Raw genomic sequence first — 20,627 nt, 5'->3', positions numbered from 1 at the left:
GACTTGCACTAAGATACAAAGGGCCGGTAATAAAGGGACCAGAAAGCTGGCAAGGAATCCCACTGTTAGCCTCCCAACCATCAGGCTAGGCAGCACACTAAACACTGGAGTGTGAAAAGGTGCCGCACAGGCTGTTTGCTTACCTTGTCCTCGATGATCCTATTTGACTAATTTAATGGAGTGTTTTTTTCTTCTTCAAATCTTCCCCTGATGTTGTTGCTGCCGTAATGTAGTTCTGGCCTGCTTCTCGTCTTTCCCAGAAATAGATGCAATTGTGTAGACAATTCCCCCAGACATACGGCAGACTGTAGCTGAAATGGCAGAATGTATTTGGAGTTCTTATGCCCATGTTTCCTGTTTACTGTATCATTTTCTCATCTGGTGCTCTGCACTTTGTGCAAAACTTTGCATGTGTGTGTATGTGTGTCATACTCCCTATGGTTGATGATATAGGAAGTGATACTGCTACAAAATAGACAGTTATGATCAAAACCTCTCTTTCACATCTGCTTGTCAGTGTGTATGTGGTACATGTCAGTAAATTTGAGTAATTACTTTGATAGATAAAAGATGTATTGATTATTTGTTTTTATTGGAAATAAACATCTCTTGTGGGTTTCAGCATGTGAAATGTGCGCACGGATTCGTATTGGCAACACTGCAACAGCAGGTCAAGGACATGTGGTGTACAATGCCACTGATGGTAAGAATGTGACATGTTGAGGATTAACAGGCTTTTCCGCAAGCAAAAATATGAGGAATGAAATTCGTGCCTTCCACTTGATTGTAAAGCAACCGCAATGTTATTGTTTTCATGTCAATATAAATGACTGTAGTGTGTTAGAATGCTCCTTGCTCTATCCATTATTGACCATCTATTCTGAAGAAGAAAAGAAAATACATACTGTATATTATATATTATTTAACATCCAGTGAAAATATGTTCATGCTTGTCTAGGATATACCTGGGTTCAATTAGTATTTACAATTGTTTACGTTTGTTTTGCTTTGATTCAGTCTGTCTGCCAGATGGATGGTGTTTTCACTTTTGTGATTGTATCATGACAAGTCATGACATTGGATTTTGCTCCAAACAAAGAAAAACAATCCAGCATAGCTATAGTATATGTAAGGAAAGAAAATACTATCTGAACCTGGATTAGAGGGTAGTTGCCAAAGTGGCTTATAATGTCCGTAATCATCTTGTTTGGAAATGGTAATTGGGCTTTGTTTCAATTATGTATAACAGTGCTATGAAGTGCAGCTAAATGATGATCATTTTAGAGGTTTGGTTCTAAATGAAAGGATGTGGCGGTGCCAATAGTTGAGGATCAATGGGTGATACGTGATACCAGCATGACATGTATTTCACTAACCAAAGTACCATATAAATAAGGAAATGTGCAATTGTTCAGCATGGAAAAACACTTGGACCAGGGCAGAGAGGCAAGAAAGCTACAATTCCAAGAGTCAAGAGACCCATGTTAAACCTCATGTTTTAAATTCCATTATGATAATTAAAATAGAGACTCAGTTTCTGAGGGTTTAGAGATCAAGACTGATTTGAACTTGGAGAGGTTGGGCCTTAAAATAGTTCCCTCTATGATTCCTGAGGCTTTTTGCTTACCGCATCAAGTGGTATATTACCTATTACACAAGACTTTTGTGTTTTGATAATAAAGCCTTAAGGATTTATGTACAGTATGTATACATATACAATATTATACTGTATATACGTCATACCTTATTTATATAGTATGTGGCATGAACGCACCCATTCCTGAATTATCATTGCCCCAAACCCCTCCAAGTGAATATGCTGTCATGCTGTCATGCCTCATATTCGAGCCTCGTCAGGCCAGCTGCCTCATATCCGAGCCTCGTCAGGCCAGCTGCCTCATATCCGAGCCTCGTCAGGCCAGCTGTCTCATATCCGAGCCTCGTCAGGCCAGCTGCCTCATATCAGAGCCTCGTCAGGCCAGGTATTCAAAGGCTCCAAAGGAGCAACTTGCAATCTAGGTGAAGACAGAAGCTGCAAAAGAACATAGCAGAATGTGCCATAACCATTCTTTAAGATGTAAGACATGATATTAATTAATGTATACCGAGTGGCAATTTCCTCATTTACCTTAATTGAGTTATATACATGTACAAGAGCAAACCGATGTGAAAGAAATATCGTTACACAATCCTATGTGGTTTTGATTTCTTTTGAACACGCCATCTCATTTGGCAGTGTAACCATTAATATTATCTGTTTTCCCTTCTCCCTGTTCGGGAATATGGGTATTTTAATGCCAGTTAAGACCCTGTTGATATTGAAATATAGTCTGGATGCGGATCCATTGTGAAACTCTCAGCAGCAGTGAAGCTATGAGAAGCTTGTCTTGTGATCTGTATTTAAGTCTGATGTATAGAGTTGTGTAGCTCCCTGCAGGCCGCGGGGAGATGGAGACGCTGTGCAGAGCTGAGTGCCCCGGCTTGCATACCCAATGACACACTATTCCCTACATGGTGGACGACTGTTGACCAGAATCCTGCGCCATGGTCAAAGGTAGTGCACTAAATAGGGAATAGGTTGTCGTTTGGGACTTTGTCTGTGCCTCAGTGTGGTTAGGGTTATTTCAACGGTGGGTTACAGCTGCTCCCTCGATGCTCCCTCAGTGTATCCTAGGCTTCTTTGCCTCCTGTGGTTTGGTGTCACCCAAAGGTGTCTGATGCGTTTGGCCGTCACGCCCGGGTGGCCTGCCCTGCCTGCGGTCCTCCACTGTTTGGGTTTCTGCTCCATGCTCAGATTAGCATCTATCTCCACTGGGCTCTGTTCAGTGAGGCTTTTCCTGGAAGCTGGCTTCGCATTCATTGAGTATTTACTCATGTTTCAGTGTGACCTGGCACACTGCTCTCTTTCCAGATAGCCTCGTCCAATCCGGCGCGATCGGCTCTGGCCTTTGCAAGGGCTCAGTCAGTGTGTTTAGGCCATTTCCATGATTTCTCTAACTACTAATTTATATAAATACAATTTACAAGAAGTGGGAGCCGGTGGTTTGATACTCAAACATCTTAATTTACTGCACAATTACAACATTATTCCTTTAAGAAACAATCTGTTTTTTAAACCTAGAGCATGGAGAACTGCTCTTCATTGGAGAACTGCTTCTCTTGTTTCAGAGCCTTATGAAAACGGCCTCTTCCATCCCACCTATCTTGATGGGGAATGAAAGCACCAATAAGTCTTGGCCCTTGTTCAATAAGAATAGGTCCATGTTGACTGGAGATTGTCAAAAAAGTTGAAAAATAGGCAGGCTAGGTTCAGCCCATGACTGGACAGTAGGGAGGAAACTACTGCTAAACCTGGACTTTTTCCATTCAGTGGGTGGCGATGGCTAGTACGCATGTAGAAACCTGGGCCGCTCTATGGCATTAGTCTATGAACAACCGCTAACTACCAGAAAACCATCTGCCAGCTCCAGCACCAGGATTTTTTTGGGGGCTGGACAGTCACTCCTCCATGTCCGGGATTAATTAACTCCCAGATCTTACTAAGAACCCAAATGTATCATCTAAACATGGGCCTTGTTTAAAGTACTGAGAACTCTCACATCACCCGTCGGGGTGGAAAGCCCCAGTTGGTCCGACCATGTCCCCGCTGCCTCGTTCTCTACTCCTAGATCCTCCAAAGTAGAGGTAAGAGCATCGATAACCCCACTAAACATTCAGACCCAAAAATGTAACTCTTCAAAAGAGGCTCTACCCATTACTTATAGCAGTAGTGGCATACACTAGGCTGGACAATGGCAGCACAGTTTCAAGTTCAATTTCAAGTTTATTCATCATTACACATTAACAGCAATGATATTTGCAATAAAATGCTTGGTTTCCAAAAACACCCTGAACACCACCCAATGCAAGGACCCCGGGCATTCCATGACCAAGATTGTAACTCCTTGCTGCAATGAAGCAACTGCACAGGGAAGCAGTGACTTTACCAATGAGTAATTCAGAAGCCAACAAATATTTGTCTTTGAAAGAATGAAACTTCTCTTTCGCAAACTTTCATTCTAAGAAGCTTTTGTCACCTTGTTACCCATGCAGGCTAAACAGGTGTGGAAAATATTCATAGTCAAAAACCTAGCCAAGAAACAACTATAATAATCTTTGCATAAAACAAGAGGAGAAACTTTTCCTAAAGGGACAGTTCATTCTCAGCAAGTCTGCCTGTATCCAGTTCTTATATTTAGAGATGATTGAATAACTCTGCTTAGCTTAATGATGAGTGACAAATCAAGTGATCGTTGAGCCGTTAATGTATAAAACCTGGAAGAAAGGGACTTTGCAGTGTGCATGCTGCTGTGTGCTTACATTTACCGTTACATTTAGCTGTTTAGAAGATGCTACAACTTGAACAAATGCATACATTTTTATACTCCTTGCCACTGAAATCAAACCAGTAATCCTGACATTGCAAGTGCAACGCTCTACCAACAAAGCTAAACAGGACTACTTGTTTGGTTGATGTTGGCGTTGTTGTGTCTATTACAGTAGGTTACTTTTCACTGTGTCTGTGGTGGATGTGATACTCAGATGACAATGAGAGCCCAGCTCAGAGCTCAAGTTAAGATGAAGCAATCTCTGTTTGGCTGCCAGACTGCAGTCAGTGATATCCCTCTGGAGGTTTCACCACAACTCAAACATGATCAATCCCAATAAACCTGTCACATAACAGAGAAGGATTTCTCCCTCACTGCTTGGTCTTGTTTGAGAGCTGTTTTCTCAAAAATCAGCAGCACCATCTCTAACTTATAAAGCTGATACTGCTGTGTAGGAATTCACAAATTAGGTTTTCAATGAAGACTGGAGTTTATGGTTGTCTAGTGCGTAGCATTCATTACTTCACAAGAGTCAGATTGGCAATTATAGAATTGTAGAATTGTATGTGTAGTTTCATCATGGTTTATCTGCTCTCTGGCAAGCAGTTGCACATTTCAATCTGTGTCACCATGGTAATGTAACACACCCATGTGCCAAGTCTGATCACTTGACATATACGGAAGGACAGAGTAGTTGCACATGTTGCACTTGTCTTTCAGGCGCCATTTTGTCTTAATTGTGTTCATTTGCATTCATCATTAGATCTGCTCCACTGGAAGTGTGGGATCATCTCACGGCATGAGTCACGCTCCTTTGTTTCACTTCCCTAATCCCTGCTGTCTTGTTGCCTTGATTGACTACGGGTATATCCCAAAATGACACCCTGAATAGCACACTATGGCCATTTGGGACATAGCATGTCCTATAGAGTATCATTGTCATTTTACTGAAGTAAGCCGGTACAGGGAGGGATCTGGATTCAAATGGTCTTTCTTTCTGAGCTGAAGAAACAATGGTTGTCTAACTAACACGGCGGCGGAGGCTGAGACAGGCGGTCCAAACACTCCCATTCTCACGAGAGAACAAGAGCGCTGGTTTAGATTAGGAAGCAGAGCACAGGCATGGCGCCGGGGCGGCTCTTCACCAGGGACGAGCCACTAATCTGAGTTTGTGTCTCTCTAATGGATCTTCCTGACCAGTTGAGGATGTTGTTATTGTCAATGGTTAATGTTGAATATCCTCACGGGAGGCACATTAACGTTTTACCAAAGCCTCAGTGTGGGGGTGTGTGGTGCAGTTGAAAGGCGGGGGTGTAAGAAGGGGCGGTGATGGATGGGGGGTGGGGCAGGATTGCCCTTGGTATTTTACATCCTCATCAATCTATTTCCCAAATGCCTCTACTTCTAAACATATTTTGTAGAAAGTTATTGTTATTTGATACAGTCTCTTATACCGACTGTTGACGCCAATTTGTATTTAGGCTTTGAACCACCTGGTTAATACTCAAAGGGGATTCGGTCTGCATGGCGCCCATTGTGAGAGGATCCAGATTCATACCACAGAAAAGGTGTCACATGCTAAGGTGCACCCCCGAACAATGCTAAGAAATGGGTTAGGAAGAGATGAGTATCCACCCTGCCTCCTTACTCCGTTCCACAGTCTAATCCAGCCCGCTCTCAACCATCTCATTCTCTGCCCTCTCCCAGCCGTCCCACTCTCAAACCCAGCCTCTTGTGCCTGGATGTGAAGTTGCTGCATCTTGCTGGAGCCAGCCTCAGGGATGGGGCTTTGTCAGGGTAAACAGAAAGTGTGACTCATGGCTGTGGGTCCAGACTAATGCCACCCGAGACCACAGACAGATAAGTCTGGTGGTAGAGCCAGCCAGTCAGTGGCTGTTGGTGTGGGCCACAGACAGACAGGCAGGCAGGATAGTATGATGTAACAGGAATCAGATCCCCTCCCCTGCTACCCTGCTACTCCAATCTGTCCCTGGCCGACAGACGGCCAGACCAGCCGGCCGAGGGCAGAACTGCACCACCACGCCTGTTAGGTTTGTTAGTCACCCCCGGACTAAACCAGCCGAATCAGATGCAAGGTCGGTACCCAGATGCTAAAATAGTCCTTGTGATCGTTTTTTCATCTGCCCAGCCCCAGACAGACATGAGCTGTGTTCAATAAATTGCGTTCTTCCTTTCAGCACCCTACCCTCAATCTCTACAGATGCAGATGTGAACTACTTGACATTTCACCACTGCGTTCAGACGTGCCAGTTGCTAAAGGAATAAGCTTAACCCATTTGTATGGTTTGCTGCTCCTTGTCTGTGGGTCTATCAGAACTCAAACTGCATGTGTGGCCTTTATAAACAGGGAGGAGGAAAGAATTTAAACAATGTACAGGCCAGTCTTGGCTCATTAGTCTTCAGATATCACACCACCATAGCTACCGTAGCAAACACATGAACAAGTAGACCAACATCATAATATCAGACAAAACACTGTCCGCCAGTAATGCCAGTGAAGGGAATTCCCAGTGGAGAGTGCAACTAGAGCTGGGATTCAAGCAAAGGCTTGTTGTTAGGCATTGCACTTGACATGAGCTTAACATGTGATTTGGCATGTGTTTTTCTGCACACTTAACTTTTTTTCAGAAATTCTCTTTTTGAATGTCAGAACCCAGCGGTTGTAGTTACAAGCTAATAAACACTGTTAATCAGTGAGACTCTGTGGGGTCTCTGGAACATTAATATCTTTAGTTTTGCTGGGAGGGGCAAACATGCTTTAATATCCATCAAAAGGTAAGCTGTTTATCGTTGCTATGAACATTATAAATGTTTTCTATGTTCCATTCATCTGTTTATGTTCTCATCAGATACAAAATTAACTTCAAAATAAATTTCTAGTTTTGAATTTGACTAATTATCAATGTTACACTATGCATTTACCATTGCATTTCAATGCACCATAGCAGAAAAGGCACATTCTACTATATTACATATTAATTCTAAAAACATCAACTGAAGTCTACTGAATACTTGCATATAGGTCCTGTTACTCAAAATCAAATTGCAAAATCATCCATGAAATTTTAGCTTAGTCGAATTTGCAATTTAAGGGCAAAGATCTTTTTCTGAAAAACAAGATTTTAGTCTGTAATATGTTATCAGTGTGTAAAGTTAAATTTATTGTATTTCAGCACTTTATACTTTAACAATTTCATAACAATTTATGTGTTGATTTTTAGTTGACATAAGTAATTGTTTCTTAATCTCAAAAAGACTAGCTAGCTAACAAACTCCCGATAATCTGTAAAAACTAGCACTGTCGCTGTTTGAAAAGCCCAGCTTCAGAAAGGGAACACAATTTGATCTTTAAGACAGTTGGCACAGGAATAAATGCTTCTGACTAAACAGATACCTAATGGGTCAAATAGGTCTACGTCTTTGGTAGTGGCGCAGTGGGTTCATGTACTCTTTGAGGTTACGATGGGATTTATCTGCATACCTGTGATATGCCCAGGCATGGTGTAGCATGGTATGCCACAGGTGTTGAGACAGTGTTGGAGGGGTTATTGAGGATATGTCTCAAAATAGACCCCCCCCCCCCCACACACACACACACACATACACACACACACACACACACACACACACTCAACCATGCAGTTAAAATGCAATCATAATGGACAGGTTTTACTTTTTCTTTCTTTCCTCCTAATTCTCTTTCGGTTTCATTGTCTTTATCTCTCTCTCCTTCTCTCTCTCTCTTTCTCTCTCTCTCTCTTATGCTCTCTGGTAAATACCATGTTGGGAGTGAGGCACATCAACCCCAACTGTTGAGCTCCTGAGCAGATTGCTGGAATTTCCATGCAGAATTTTCACCCTGTTTTTTTCTGCACTAAATAGGTTCTGGGGTGAGAAGTTGAGTGCCATGTGTGGTTCAGGGAGCGGGGGCAGCTCAAATAACTTAACACAGTCTCACTCATCTCCACACCACCATATCATGATAATGTTCTAGAGCAGGGCTGCCCAACCCCCTTTCTGGAGTTCTACCATCCTGCTGGATTTCACTCCAACCCTAGCATAACAAACCCCATTCAGGTAGTTAAGGACTAGATGAGCTGTTAATAAGTAGGATCAGGTGTGTTCAGTTATGGTTATCTGAAAACAGAAAAACACACTAGATCTACAGGAAGGGGGTTTGGGAGCCCTGTAAAGAGGAATTTTCAGTGACTGAAGATGTAACACATAGACATAACACTTTTTACTTAGTTGCTCAATTAAACACTAGATGTCAGTCTTGTGTCTGGCTCATGTGGTGGCAGCCATCCCCTTTACTCCAGATCATATGACCAGACGTACACATAACTTTATTCCTTTTTAATGCAGTTTTCTCTCCCCATATATCATGATGTTGAATTGAAACACAGGGTTATTGTACTGGTTTTTCATGGAGAATGCACAATTAGACGTGTGACAGTGGTCCGTATACAGACACTAGTATTGTGACCATGGCTTCCACCAGCTTTACATCCAAGGCATGGTTATTGTTAATTACCATAACGTCTGATATAACAATGAATCTGACGATATGGTTTAATAGTACACGTTTTTTTCTATTTTGCCCAAGTAAATATTGCTTTGTATTAAATAAATCTATACTCACTCTCAATATATTGTGGATTTGTCTATAATAGACTACTGAAAGCATCTAAACCACTCAACTGGTAGTTCCTTTTTATCATACTGCAGTAGCTATGTTGGTGTACTGTAATTCTAAAAAAGTGTAGATGGGTTACTTAGGATTCATACTCTAAAACAACCTAATTCTTAATTTTGTGATTTGTACCAGATACACAGTAAAATCGTAGATTCTTACAAAAACTAAGAAATAATCCCTTGACTTTCTCATTCATTTTGTCTTCACACAATACACCTTATTGACAAACTAAAAGTAATTTTGCCGATTTATTGAAAATTAAAAACAGAAATAACTCATGTACAGTGGATATAAAAAGTCTACACACCTCAGTTAAAATGCCAGGTTCTTGAGATGTTAAAAGAATGAGACAAAGATAAATTATGTCAGAACTTTTTCCACTTTTAATGTGACCTATAATGTGTACAATTGAATTGAAAAACAAACTGATAACCTGGTCACAATAACCTGGTTGCATAAGTGTGCCCACCCTTATACTAATACTTTGTTGAAGCACCTTTTGATTTTATTAGCATGGCACATCTTGATGTGGCAATATTTGCCCACTCTTCTTTGTAAAAGCGCTCTAAGTCTGTCAGATTGTGAGGACATCTCCTGTGCACAGCCCTCTTTAGATCACCCCACAGGTGTTCAATTGGATTCAGGTCTGGGCTCTGGCTGGGCCATTCCAAAACGTTAATTTTCGTCTGTTGACGCCATGCTTTTGCGGATCTGGATGTGTGCTTTGGGTCGTTGTCGTGCTGAAAGGTGAACTTCCTCTTCATCTTCAGCGTTGTAACGGACCATAACACATTTTCCCACGTGCATTTGGGGGACTTTTTGCATTTTCTCCACTTGATGATGACGGTCTTCACTGTGTTCCATGGTATATCTAATGCTTTGGAAATTCTTTTGTACCCTTCTCCTGACTGATATTTTTCAACAATGAGATCCCGCTGATGCTTTGGAAGCTCTCTGCAGACCATGGCTTTTGCTCTGAGATTGAACTAAGAAAATGTCAGGAAAATCCTACTAGAACAGCTGAACTTTATTTGTGATTAATCAGAGTCACTTTAAATTATGGCAGGTGTGTAATGACTTCTATTTAACATGAGTTTGAATGTGATTGGTTAATTCTGAACACAGCCACATCCCCTGTTATAAGAGGGTGTGGGCACTTGTGCAACCAGGTTATTGTAAGGTTTTTATTTTTTATTTTTCTCCCTTGAAGATTTCAGTTTGTTTTCAATTGAATTGTTCACATTATAGGTCACATTAAAAGTGGAAAAAGTTCTGACATGACTTATCTTTGTCTCATTCTTTTACATCACAAAAACCTGGCATTTTGCTGGGGGTCTGTAGACTTTTTATATCCACTGTACATGTATTCAGACACTTTGCCATAGCACACTAAATTGTGCTTGTGTCCTTTGAATTGCGTCCATCTGTGACAAATTCAATGAATTTATATATATTTATGTATACATATATTATACATGTATATATAATATAGAAAATGAAACACTGGTCTGTATAAGGTCCCACAATGACAGTGTACACTTCCGTTTGGGGTCACTTAAAACTTTCTGTGTTTTTGAAAGAAAAGTACATTTGTGTCCATTAAAATAACATCAAATGGATCAGCTATACAATGTAGACATTGTTAATATTGTTAATGAGTATTTTAGCTAGAATAAGGCAGATTTTCAATGGAATAATTAAATAGGCATACAGGGGCCCATTATCAGCAATCATCATTCCTCTCTTCCAATGGCATGTTGTGTTTGCTAATTTAAGTTTATCATTTTAAAAGGCTATGGGGTCATTATAAAGCCATTTTGCATTTATATTAGCACACTGGAAAACTGTTGTGCTGATTAAATAAGCAATAAAACTGGTCTTCCTCAGGTTAGTTGAGTATGTAAAGCATCAGCAATTGTGGGTTGGATTACAGGCTCAAAATGTCTAGAAACATAGAAATTTCTTCTGAAACTTGTCAATTCTTGTTCTGAGAAATGAAGGTTATTCCATGCAAGAAATTGCCAAGAAACTGAATATCTCGTACCATTGTCTGTACTCCTCCCTTCACAGAAAAGCTCAAACTGTCTCTAACAAGATTAGAAGGAGTGGGAGGCCCTGGTGCACAACTGAGCAACAGGACAAATACATTTGTGTGTCTACTAGTTTGAGAAACAGATGCTTTACAGGTTCTCAACTGGCAGCTTCATTAAATAGTACCCGCAAAACACCAGTCTCAACATCAACAGTGAAGAGGCGACTCTGGGATGCTGGCCTTCTAGGCAGAGTTGCAAAGAAAAAGCCATATGTTCACTGTTGATGTTTGAGACTGGTGTTTTGCGGGTACTATTTAATGAAGCCGCCAGACCTGGATATAGCAGTTTACTGACACTCGCCATCCAATCTGACAGAGCATGAGAGGATTTATACGGAAGAATGTGAGAAACTGCCCAAATTCCGTTAAAGTTATTGGAGGCATACCCAAGAAAATCGGATCACTGCCAAGGCGCTTTTACAAAGTACTGAATAAAGGGATTGAAAACTGATGTACATGACATATTTCAGTTTTAGAAATTGGCACATATTTTTTAAAACTTGTTTTCACTTTGTCATTGTGGGGTACTGTGTTTAGATTGATTGCAAAACAACTGAATAAGTTATTAATTAAGTCTGTAACAACACAAATTATTGGTAATGCCAATATATATATATCACGGCTAAGGACTGTTCTTAGATACCACACATCACAACACCTGGATCTGGCCCTTAAAGTGGTATGTGATCCAATGGCATAAACTCTAATGATGGTTTTGCTGTTATAAACCAGTAAGCAATGCTCTTAGAACAATACATATTGATGTGTCCCGCTATATGGTCTCAAACCACAGGTCTTTTACCAGAGTAAAACGTTATTCAGAAAAATGTAATACATGAGAGGCTAAAAGATGGAATTGTTTTTTTTCTCTGTGATGTTTACTTGCTTCGTGAGATCAGATTTTATCATGATTTGATTTTCAATTTGTTGTTATATTTGTATTTTTTGCAAGACTGAATGCTATGACTGAACCCTACAATTAAATGATCACCTGTTAAATAATGTGAGCTATAACATATAACCTTTGGATGCATAGCCATGATTGAATAGTGTCGCTCCCAGTTCCGAGTACATATAGATCCCCACCAGGGACCAGTTCAATGCCTGTTTCCACCGTTGACCTTTACCTCTGTTTCTCCGCTTCATTTGTCTCCCTCCGAATCCTACTGTCAATAAAAGCCTTGCAAAAAATTATCAAAAACATAAGTAAGGAGAGTGACTGTCCACTCTCCTTTAAAATAAATGCGTTGGGTTAAGTGGTCATAAGTGTACTTATACATTCTAAGTGATTAGCCAAGAAACAGGGCATCCACGTAATAGTATTATGTTCCACGTGTTTGTAACAACACATGATTGAGGAAATGACTCACGTAAACATACCAGCAGCTTTCAAAAACAATTTGTGTTGGTGCTAAACATTTACTGTACATCTGCTGAAAGCTGGTTACTGTAAGAATCTTCCTCTTAAGGACAGTGTCGAGAAAATCAGTCTACGTTCAGGTCACCCAAAAAATAGACCTCTCTGTTAGTCTTGCAGAAAGGAACGTGTTAATTTCTCGGCAGGCTCTGGGTTTCTCAGCAGGACCCCTTTGAAACGATAAGGTTGGGTGGTGATGATATGAAGGGAGTGCGAAGAACTCTCCGTCACGTCTTCATCACAGGGACTAGAGATTTGCTGGAGGTGGCCTGCAGAATCTCAGGAATTTAATCTCTAACAAACAGTTTTGTTTTCTATATAATTTATTTCCCTTTTACTGTAAATGAATCATTTAGAATGTAATTCTGATCTCTCACTTCTGTCCAGAGTGGGCCCACCCCTCTGGCCCAGGAATACTGAGAGGTTGAGACTGTGGGAAGTGGAGCTCGCTTGCTCACTTAAACAGACCTGACTGGCTGGTTCATTCTGGCCAGGGCCGGATTGCACGTTTTTGATATTTTTTTTTTCTGTGTGAGGAAAGGCGTTTGTTTGTGAATTTTCCTGACACAACCTGCCTCTGGGCATCCCAGCTACCTCACAGCAATTAATTTGCATATGTAAGAGGTCCTAAAGCTTTCACACTCTTTGATAGTTTTCATGCCCTCAGAATGGTTTTCTTGCTTTTTCTTAGTGCTATGGTGTCTGTCTGTGAGTGGTTTGAGGGAGAAATAGTAGAAATGAAAAATAAAGTTTGTGAAAATGTACCCTATTAATAAAGTACATTCATACAGCCCTTGTGACAAATCCCTTTTCAAGTATTCTAGGGTCTGTTTGGAAATGTTGGGTATGGTGTATCATTCTTAATGTTTCCTGATCAACTGACTATATGGTGTATCTATCTTTCAGAGGTCAGCTGGTTCAGCTTCAGTTCCATAGCGTTCCTTAGTGTTCCATTGTAGGAAGACTAGGTGCTGTTTCCACAGCAACAGGCCACACATATACACATAAACACTGTTTATTCTGCCAGCAGTACACAAAGTAATGGGTAATCTCTTATCTGAAGAATCACAAATATGTGTTTAACTTTTGGAAAGGTATATATAAAGACTTCCAACAAAAGAGGGAATCCTGAATTCCACGCTGAACCCGATGCTTTTGGAATGGTAACGCGTCATAGAGGAAATTGCTTGGTTTTGCCTTGGTTTTGGGCAGTAGTCATTACCAGAGAAGTGGCCTGTAATCTGTGGTCGTTCCATGATGTATGTGAGTATTACTGTGATTGTGTAGATGACAGGGGAGGGGCATTGTTTCACATATATCTCAATTGTCGTCTTCATAATAATGTCAAAATTACTCACAGCCTTTGTATTTGCATTATTCGCAGGCATGCCACACCATTTAAGGTGTTTTTGCTGCCGTTTTCAGAGATGCTGGGACACTGATCAATTTTGTCTTATAACACCTGTATCCTCCTGTACAGTGACAACCTCTCAGAGTTCAGGTGCCTTGGGGGTTTAAAAATCCCCCTATGTCATAATAACTTTCCACCTTTGATCTGAGATCAATAGCTTGCGCTACTTAAAGTTGTTTTCTCTCTTTCTTCTTCCTCGTTGTCCCCCTTGGCTCTCCTCACACATCGCGATTAACGGTTCAATTAAATCGTTTATTACACCGCAGTTATTCCTCAACCAGCCCGTTATTATCTCTTTGTCTTTCAGTGAATGGCTGATAAAAGCGATAGCTGTGGTGTTCGGGACGGCACCTGCTCCGCCTGCCATCAGCTCTTAATGTATTGGGCGCAGAGGGAGCCCGGGCTGTGTGTGCTGGGTCTGCGCCAGGCCCTGAGGCCCTCTCCTATCACCGCTCACTGGGTGACAGAGTGGCAGACTGTTGACAAACAGGCCTCCAGGCCATGGCTCCTCATTCCAGCCTTGGAAGTACATCGCTGCAGTCCCCAGTCCCTATAGTCCCGGCCCTAACCCTAGTCATAACCCTAATCCTAGCCCCAGCCCTAACTCCGGCCCCAACACCACACCTTGGCAATAGTCCAATCCTCAGCCATCCCGACAGAAGCCCAGTGTTGGGATGGGTCAGGTCCTGGTTATGGGGCAGAACAGAGCAGGGATACAGGGAAGGGACAGAGAGGCATACAGTATGTGCGCCAGTGAGGACACTTTCTCCCTGCGTGCCTCTCTTCGCACTGTGAGGTGCTCCTCTCCACGCTCTGCGGGCCTGGCCCCGTTTTATTGCTGTTTGCTCAGCACAGAGAGAATGGTGGCAGTGTTTGCCCTGTGGAGTGGAGAGAAGAGGAGGAGAGAAGCGTTTTGTTTGAGGAGGCCTCATGCTCTCAGGGCTGTCTGTCCCTGTCTCTCTCACTCATTTAGCCTGAATTCGGTTTCCCTCTCCACTAAGATTTATGGACCCTCTGTTGCTAGGTTACGGATGTGCCCAGCAGGTCCTCGTTAGAGCCAGTGACCGGGATGTACTCTCAGAACCTCAACTTAACCACGAGTTGACCTCAAACTTACCCAGGCAGTGTAACAGGCGCCTTCGCTCCACTGTCTACACGTAAAATTGAGATACAAAATCAAATAACCCCTAAAGCTGTGTTAGGAATCGCCACGCTAAGAAAATGCACATGTTATCAAATAACACACACATATTTAATACGCTGGGCTCGTGCAGTAGCAATCTGTGACCTGAGTGTGTCCTCCTGTAGTGTGCTGATGTATCGCTTTCCTCCTCCTTTTCCTGCTCTAACACATAGGCTAATTACCACATAATGACTTAATGAGAGCTGTGGGTTTGACTCAGCAGGATGCAACTGGTCTGTTTTACATCCAGCTGTAGCAGCATGCCCTGCTCTACTCTGGTTAAAACCACGGTTCACTGCACAGCTCAGGCCTCCGGGCTCACTGGGACATGAACGGTGCACATTCATGCCAGCGTGCCCTCCTGCCACACTGGGCAAGAATATCACAGGGGGGGACTGTGTGGTTATGATTAGGAGGTACAGTACAATGGTATTGGACACTGTCGAAATGGTACCCTATTTTGTGCAGTGTGCACTTCAGGCGTCAGGTTAGGAATCTTTGTTTATAGACAGTGCTGAGGAGTAAAGAATTGGTGATTCAATTAAAACTATCGAAAAGTAAACCATGGATTCTATTCCCACTGTATTTGTAGCACACATGTTTTGCATACAGTGGATATAAAAAGTCTACACACCCCTGTTAAAATGCCAGGTTTTTGTGATGTGACAGAATGAGACAAAGATAAATCATGTCATAGCTTTTTCCACTTTTATTGTGACCTATAATGCGAACAATTCAATTGAAAAACAAACTGATATCTTCAAGGAGGAAAAATGAAAGATAAAAACTTGCAACCTGGTTGCATAAGTGTGCACACCCTCTTATAACTGGGGATGTGTCTGTATTCAGAATTAACCAGTCACATTCAAACTCATGTTGACTCATGCCATAATTTAAAGTGACACTGAATAATCACAAATAAAGTTCTGCTGATCTAGTAGGATAGTCCTGACATTTTCTTAGTTGCATCTCAGAGCCAAAGCCATGGTCTGCAGAGAGCTGCTTCCAAAGCATCAGAGGGATCTCATTGTAGAAAGATATCAGTCAGGAGAAGGGTACAAAATAATTTTCCAAGCATTAGATATACAATGGAACACAGTGAAGACAGTCATCATCAAGTGGAGAAAATATGGCACAACAGAGACATTACCAAGAACTGGACATCCCTCCAAAATTGATGAAAAGAAAGAAGAAGAAAACTGGTCAGGGAGGCTTCAAAGACGCCTACAGCAACATTAAAGGAACTGCAGGAATTTCTGGCAAGTACTGGCTGTGTGCTACATGTGACAATATTCTCCTGTATTCTTAATTTGAATGGGCTTTGGGGTAGGGTGGCAAGACGGAAGCCTTTTCTTACAAAGAAAAACATCCAAGCTCGGCTGAAGTTTGCAAAATCAAGTCCCCCAAAAGCATGTGGGAAAATGGGTGATGGTCTAATAAAACCAAGGTTGTGCTTTTTGGCCATATTTCCAAAAGATATGTTTGGAGCAAAAACAACACTGCACTTCACCCAAAAAACACCATACCCACAGTGAAGCATGGTGGTGGCAGCATAATGTTTTGGGGCTGTTTTTCTTCAGCTGGAACCAGGGCCTTAGTCAGGGTGGAGGGAATTATGAACAGTTCCAAATACCAGGCAATTTTGGCACAAAACTTTCAGGGATCCGTTAGAAAGCTGACGATGAAATTCACCTTTCAGCACGACAACGACCCAACGCACATGTCCAAATCCACAAAAGCATGCCTTGACCAGAAAAAGATTAACGTTTTGGAATGGCCCAGCCAGAGCCCAGACAAGACTCCAATTAAACATGTGTGGGGTGATCTGAAGAGGGCTGTGAACAGGAGATGTCCTTGCAATCTAACAGATTTGGAGCGCTTTTGCAAAGAAGAGTGAGCAAATATTGCCACATCAAGATGTGCCATGCTAATAGACTCCTACCCAAAAAGACTGAGTGCTTGTAATAAAATCAAAAGGTGCTTCAACAAAGTATTAGTTTAAGGGTGTGCACACTTATGAAACCAGGTTATTGTGAGTTTTGTATTATTTATTTTTTTCCCTCAAAGATGTCAGTTTGTTTTTCAATTGAAATGTTCATGTTATAGGTCACTTTAAAGGTGGAAAAAGTTATGACATGATTTATCTTTGTCTCATTCTTTTACATCACAACAATCTGGCATTTTAACAGGGGTGTTTAGACTTTTTATATCCACTGTATGTAATGGGCTGACTGTATCCCTGTGCACATGGAAGTCGGACGGTTTCAAATATGAAACGGAGACAGAATGCAGGTTAAAAAATTTGGTATTGTAGTGCAGTTCTCTTTTTTGTGCAGCCTTTTTGGCGGAAAACAACAAACAAGGAAGGGTTTTGCAACTTACCCCAGCAGGAATCAAACAAATAAAAAAAAGAAAACAAAAAAATTGAAGTTCCCAGCTGACGGGAGCTGAGCTTGTCGCATTTCCACTGGGGCTTTACCCGGGTATCAGTGTGACACCAGTGTTTTATGCTAATTTCAGCTGCAGAGATTTGAGCTACCATTAGAAGTTCAACACTAAAGACAAAAAAGGCAATTGGGGTGGGAGGGAGGAGTAAACATTAGAAGGCCTGCATTTTTTACTCCATTTAACGTAAACAATAACCAAATCTGAACCATTTGTCTTTTAAGCTATCTAATGAAATGTTATCATGTTTGTTATAACAGCCAGCCATGCCTTAACATAAAAATCTGCTATACAACGCTACTAATGGTTTGAACTCTGTACCCAGCTATGTATGCATTTAGAGAATATTACCTTTGAATCATCATGTGCTATAGCACAACTATCCTTTGAATAGCCAAACTTTCCAGTTTGAATTAATATTTCATTACCTTAACGTGTGTGAAGTGCTTTGCTACGAAAGTGTTTTTTGCCAGTATGGCAACTCGCTACGGTAGCTAAAACACCAGTCTAAAAGTCTGTTTTGGAGCGGTGGAATGGTCTCTCCTGAACCAAAAAAATGTTTACCATAAAGGAAACCCTTATTTTTTTCAGCTCAAAATATTTAACTCTCAATAACATTTTAGATAATATCTCAAACAAATGTTAAAACAATCTGATTCAAGTTTCAGCCTTAATGATCAGCAGCTGTTACATTTTGTTATCTTTAATTTTACAGCCATTGACTCTTAAATAGTTATATGGTGGAGGGCTGCTGATTAGGGGAATCAGGTGTGGAAATGGGATGGGTGTCCACCAGTCATGCAGGATGCTGAGAAATCGCCTGTTTAAACCTTTACTCTGCCATCTCTGTGTCTGCAGCCCCTTTTCCTCTCTGGCATCCCTCTCCTTATGTATACAGTGGCTGATATTCAAAAGCAGAGTAGACAGCACCTAAAACCTCAGCCTTTACATTTTTAAGTTTTCCATCATCACATTCGAGTGTACATACAAGTACAGATGCGACTACATTTTACATTGAATTGTGGGGTGGCGGAACCCTGCAAGTGGGCAAAGTTGGTCCTTCACCCCCTCAAGCTAAATCAAGCTTTTGTGAATTGGAACAGCACTTAAGATGGCTATCAAAACTGCAACCGGTTGCCCTCTAGGAAAAGTATTTTGGAGTCCAGCCAGTATTGTTGTGTGGGACTCAGCTGGGCCGTTAACCTTCTTTCCAATAGTTAATTGCTTTGCCTCTCCTTTAAATTAAATTTAAACACTACCCTTCAAAGGTTTTTCATTTTCCATGAAAACATACATAAAATGAGTTTGAATAGAAAATATAGCAAAATGAATAGGAAATAGAATCAATGACAAGGTTAAAATAATTATTTTTAATTGTAATAATAATGATGTCCTTCAAACTTTGCTTTTGTCAAAGAATCCTCCATTTGCAGCAGTTACAGCCTTGCAGACCTTTAGCATTTTAGTTGTGAATTTGTTCAGGTAATCTGAAGATATTTTACCCCATTATTCCTCCCACAAGTTGGATTGGCTTGATGGGCACTTCTTACATACCATACGGTGAAGCTGCTCCCACAACAGCTCAATAGGGTTGAGATCCGGTGACTGTATTGGCCACTTCATTACAGACAGAATACCAGCTGACTGCTTCTTCCCTAATTACTTCTTGCATAGCTTTGAGCTGTGCTTTGGGTCATTGTCCTGTTTCCGTATGGCATGGCGTTACAGAATGTAGTGATAGCCTTCCTTCTTCAGGATCCCTTTCACCCTGCACAAATCTAAGACTTTACCACCACCAATGCACCCCAGACCATCTGATTGCCTCCACCATGCTTGACAGATGGCGTCAAGCAATCCGTCAGCCTTTCATTGGGTCTGCATCTCATGAATGTTCTTGTTTGTGATCCACACATCTCAAACTTAGATTTGTCTGTCCATAACACTTTTTTTCCAATCGTCCTCAGTCCAGTGTCTTTTCCCTATCTTAATATTTTCTTTTTATTGGCCAATCTGAAATGTGGCTTTTTCTTTGCAACTCTGCCTAGAAGGCGAGCATCCTCTTCACTGCTGACGTTGAGACTAGTGTTTTGCGATTACTATATAATGAAGCAGCCAGTCCTCTTGCTCTGTTGTGCACCAGAGCCTCCCACTCCTCCTTCTATTCTGGTTAGAGACAGTTTGCACTGTTCTGGGAAGGAAATAGTACACAGTGTTGCACGAGATCTTCAGTTTCTTGGCAATTTCTCACATTGGGAAAGCTTTCATTTCTCAGAACAAGAATCGACTGCATAGTTTCAGAAGACATTTATTTGTTTTTGTCAATTTTGAGCCTGTAATTGAACCCACAATTGCCTATGCTCTAGATAGATCAGCTCAACAGTTTTCAGGTGTGCTAACATACGTTTTTTTTAATGATCAGTTAGCCATTTTAAAATGAACTTGGATTACATTTACAAAATTAACAATGTCTATACTGTATTTCTGATCAATCTGATGTTATTTTAATGGAAAACATTTGCTTTTCTTTCGGAAACGAGAACATTTCTAAGTGACCCCAAACTTTTGGTGCTGTGAAATGATAAAATAATTATTCACAGTTGATCGCATAATATTCTGTAGTTATTCACAATTAATCACAATTTTAAAATGTGTTCAAATTTTGCCCTGAATACATACTTTTTTTTTTTAACATTGCAATATGTTAAAAGACATGCTGTGTTTTATTGTAAACTATGGACAGTGATTGATTTGGAATCAAATAAGTTAAAGCCTTCACTTCCATTAAATGTCAGCCCTTAACTTAAGACAATGACAGGCAGCAACTATATTTAGCCCATGTAAATTTTAAATAAAAGGTTGTAGGTTTATGATCCTATATAGTTCCACCATTTACAATTGTTCTCTTGATTAAGGCACCAATATCAATATCTGCTATGTTAGCCCCTCTTATCTGGTGAGCTGCAGGGAGTACAGACATTTGATCCAACACTGAGTC

At 41.0% G+C, this 20,627-nt stretch overlaps 1 long non-coding RNA gene across 1 annotated transcript in view; it reads left to right on the top strand.

Annotated features, from left to right (window-relative positions):
* Nucleotides 1-497: 497 nt before the first annotated feature.
* The window catches only part of LOC106024794, a 67,628-nt gene continuing 47,498 nt past the window's right edge, over nucleotides 498-20,627 (top strand). The window contains exons 1-2 of the long non-coding RNA XR_001198534.3: nucleotides 498-533; nucleotides 623-703. This is a non-coding gene — a long non-coding RNA (uncharacterized LOC106024794). The remainder of the gene's footprint in view (nucleotides 534-622; nucleotides 704-20,627) is intronic.

Source organism: Esox lucius, chromosome 19 (assembly GCF_011004845.1).
Source record: "Esox lucius isolate fEsoLuc1 chromosome 19, fEsoLuc1.pri, whole genome shotgun sequence".
NCBI classification, from domain to species: Eukaryota; Metazoa; Chordata; class Actinopteri; order Esociformes; family Esocidae; genus Esox; species Esox lucius.
This window is presented reverse-complemented; position numbering and strand designations above follow the sequence as displayed.